The sequence below is a fragment of the Brachionichthys hirsutus genome, unplaced genomic scaffold, assembly GCF_040956055.1.
Source record: "Brachionichthys hirsutus isolate HB-005 unplaced genomic scaffold, CSIRO-AGI_Bhir_v1 contig_594, whole genome shotgun sequence".
In the NCBI taxonomy this organism is placed as follows: domain Eukaryota; kingdom Metazoa; phylum Chordata; class Actinopteri; order Lophiiformes; family Brachionichthyidae; genus Brachionichthys; species Brachionichthys hirsutus.
Genome location: NW_027181452.1, coordinates 966 through 5,000, shown reverse-complemented (window position 1 = coordinate 5,000; position 4,035 = coordinate 966). Strand labels below are relative to the sequence as shown.

General features: G+C 50.7%; 1 pseudogene; it reads left to right on the top strand.

Moving 5' to 3' along the window:
* The first annotated feature begins 323 nt into the window (after positions 1-323).
* LOC137917487 (dystrobrevin beta-like) lies at positions 324-3,803 on the top strand (annotated as a pseudogene).
* Positions 3,804-4,035: the final 232 nt, after the last annotated feature.

The following is a 4,035-nucleotide window of genomic DNA, read 5'->3' as shown; positions in this document are numbered from 1 at the left end:
TTAGATGTTCGGATGCGATAATGAGTCAGGGGTCCGTGGTGGGTTCGGCTGCCCGATGGACCCCCCCCCCCCCCGCTTTGTTTACCCTCCCACAATGTCACCTTACTGGCTCCTCACACACTTCCAGTTTAATTGGGTTTCTTTTGCTGCTGTTGCTGCTCTTGAATTAAATAACCCTGAAAAGACATCCCGGACATGTCGGCCAGTTGTCGCCTGTTTAGTCGTAATCTACGGCGTATTCCCTGCTGGCGGCGCCGCGGGCCTCTGCAGAATTAAAGCCTGTAATCTTGTCTTTTAGTCAGCCGAAGCCAGCGGCTGACAGCATGAACGACACAATGCTCATGTCCTCCGGGGCACCCACTCCCACTAAAAGGTAAGCCCCCCCCCCCCCTTTCTGATGATGCAGACCTCTGTACAGGTTACTCCAGGTCGCACACATCATTCTGATCACCTCAGGGTTGAGTTGGCGCTCAGACGAGCCGCGTGTCTTTTTTCCACTCTTGTGTTCTTGCATTGCCTCCATGAGAGTATTTTTAGAGTAGAATTTGTTCCGCTGTTGTAAAGAATGTGTAAAGCGCTCCTACTTAAAGGAATGACAAATGGATGGCGATGGAGCCGGAGCGCTCGGATGGATCGCTTTCTATTGGCTGGGGCAGCGATGGAGTTGACTTGAAGGAGTTCTGAACTGAATCTTTAAACGAGCAAACCTTTCCAAGCTGCTTGGAATAGGCGAGCCATGCGTTTTGTGTCTTCACCGACGGCTTGTTGATCTGCTTCGTGAAAGAGTTTCCAGAAACGTTGAGTGTTTATTTTGAGCTTGGCGCATCGTGGATGTTGATGCAACAGCTTCGGAGCCAGATTGGGCTTAATAGTCTTAATCATCGCCCGCTCTCCGGTCTGATGGCGTCCAGCGCTGTTCCAGCATGTGTCCCGTCGTCTGTCGCCTCACTCACGAAAGTCTGATGCTTCATTTGGCATTATCCGCCTGCGCTGAAATGGCCAAGACAGGTGTGGGCGTATCCAGAATTCACCTCATTGTAATGATCTCACTGATCTCAGACCGTCCATCAGCGCTCACACCTCCATTACCTCCATTACTGTCATTCATCCTATCCAAACGTTACTTTTTTTTTTTATTTACAGTTGTGTCCAATGTCTGATGAGTGTCTCTGTCTCTGGCTTTGGACAGTGTCTTGGAGAGTCCCAGCCGGCTAGATGAAGAGCATCGCCTGATCGCTCGCTACGCCGCCCGCCTGGCAGCCGAAGCGAGCAACTCCACAGTGAGTGTCTGGCAGGACGCCCCCCCCCCCCCCCCCCCCCCCGGGGTGGGCTTCAGTCAGCCCGCATTTCACGTTGAATGAGTAGACGAGTTATTCTTAGGCTGTGGGGGTCGAAGGCAACTTTACAATTGGACTGAAAGACGGGCACAGCGTAGGACGATTCAGGAAAGGGAGGATGGCTGCTGGTTTTACAGCAGTTTGCTTCAAGATGATGAAACGGGAGGAAGCGGCACCGATTTAAAGAATCAGTCGAGTCATTTCTGCTTCACCTTCACGCTTATGGAAGTAATTTCTGCAGCTTCTCAGTTAAACAATAGAACAGTCTCCGAAACAACCTGACAGGGCAGGGCAAGCACGGTGGCGCAGCGGTAAGCGCTGTTGCCTTACAGCAAGAAGGTTTGAATCCAAAGGGGGGGGGGGGGGGGGGGCTGTCGTTGCTGCACGCTGTGGTCAGGAGGTGGTGCTGAAACCTAATTTTAAATGCCATTACGTGATTCTTTTCAGCAACATTGTCCGCCGTCAGATCTGAGCTTCAACTTTGATGCCAATAAGCAGCAGAGACAGCTGATCGCCGAGCTGGAGAACAAAAACAGGTACACAAAAATCCGTGTTTTATTCCTTTATGGGTAAAGTATTACGTTTGTAAACTATAGCATTCTCTTCTATTCAGGGAGATTCTCCAGGAGATCCAGCGGCTGCGTTTGGAGCACAAGCAGGCCTCTCAGCCGACCCCAGAAAAAGCCCAACAGAACCCGACCCTTCTGACAGAACTGCGGCTCCTCAGGTACCGTCTGCCTCCAGCAGCGTCCTCTTCACGAGTGTCAGTAGTGAAGCCATTTGAGCTGATTATATAAATGTAGACTCTGCTAATTCAGGAAGGCGTTTTTGAGTTAGCTTTGCGTTTGTGGGGAATGCCGCTGGTAAATTATTTTGTGACCGTCAGAACACACTGAACTGTGTCCTCATCCTGCAGACACAGGAAGGACGAGCTGGAGAGACGCATGTCGGCGCTGCAGGAGAGCCGACGGGAGCTGATGGTGTAGCTGGAGGGCCTCATGAGGCTGCTGAAGGTGAGACCCTCACCTGTTCCCTGCAGGCGGAGATCATGTGAATCACAGGGCGGCGTGCAACAGAAGACGCGTGCCGTATCGTGCATGCAGAAATCCTTTCTTCCTCTTTTCTCTGCCTTAATTCTCTTGCTCTCACTCTTCTTGCCCTCTTTCACTGCTGTCATTTGCTGGCTGATAGGATGAGGAGCAGAAACAGGCTGTAAGTTGTCCTTCATTCAGTTTGCAAGGCTCAACAAGACCGATTAATGAACCTTTTTTTGGGGGGGGTCAGACAAGTTGAGGGGAGAGGTTTTTTTTGTTAGCCCACATGTCGGGTACCTGCTCCCCTCATCAGCGCTAACGACAGTGAGACGGGTCAGGATAGATAGCTGGACCGGTCTCAACAGAACCAGGAGGCGGAGCTAACCTCGCTGTGGTGTCGAATGTCGTTTCTGACTGTTCTGTCATTTTGTTTGACGTGTTGCAGTCCCAGTCCGGAGGCTCCCCCCATTCCTCCCCGAGTCACGGTGCAAGCTGCTCCATGCCCATGCCCATACGCTCCACCTCGGCGGGGTCCACTCCGACGCACACGCCCCAGGACTGCCTGGCGGGGGTTGGGGGGGACGTGCTCGAGGCGTTCGCTCAGGGTGGGGGCAAAAGATTCTTTGTGATAAAGCGTCCATGAGAAGCAGTGTTTTTTTTGTCGTCTGGGCGTGTGTAGGAGCAGCCCATGGTTTTAATCCGGCGCGCACCTGTGTCTTCCAGGTGTGCCTAGAAACCTCCGGAATGACCTCTTAGCCGCTGCCGACTCGATCACAAACACGGTGTCGTCGCTGGTCAAGGAGCTCCACTCAGGTGAGCTTGTTTTAACCAGCTGGTCCATGCCGCCATTCACCAATGAGCTCATTAATAAAGTTATCTGCAACAGGAAGTGATTCTTCTTCTTCTCTGGACGTGGTAGCATAGATGCCACAGTGGCATGCTGCTACCCTCTACTGGTTGTTATTAAATAATAAATAATGCTTGATTTTACATAGCGCTTTTCTGGACACCCAAAGACGCTCCACGCTGTGCATTATTCATTCACACCATACCTGGTGGTGGTAAGCTACTAGCCACAGCCACCCTGGGGCAGACTGACAGGAGCGAGGCTGCCATTTGCGCCATCGGCCCTCCTGACCACCACCAACATTCACTCTCTCACAACAGTCACACAGGCAATGCGGGTGAGGTGTCTTGCCCAAGGACACGACGACAGCGGACACATGTGCCGGAACCAGGAATTGAACCGCCAACCTCTCGATCATAGGACGACCAGCTCAACCACCTGCGCCACCGTCGCTGAGATGACCTCCATCCCTCAGGGTCACAGATAAAAGATCTGTCAGCAGATTTTTCTGAAGCCGAAACAGAATCTTATTTTACCGAAATGATATAAGTGCCAAATAAAAAGGCAGCTGGCTACCGTTAACGAACCCCACATCCTGCTTCAGATGCGTTTTTGAGACGTTTCTTCCTATATATTTTTTTTTACAGTGGATGATCCACTTCAAACAAATGCTTTGATGTTTGTTAGTTTATCCTAAATATGGAATATACATTCTCATCAAAATCAAAATTTTAGTTTCAAAATATCTAGCATCCCTTTAATACTTACCTGCAGTTTTGGGTTTTTTTGTTTTTGTTTATCAAGAAGCAAATATTGA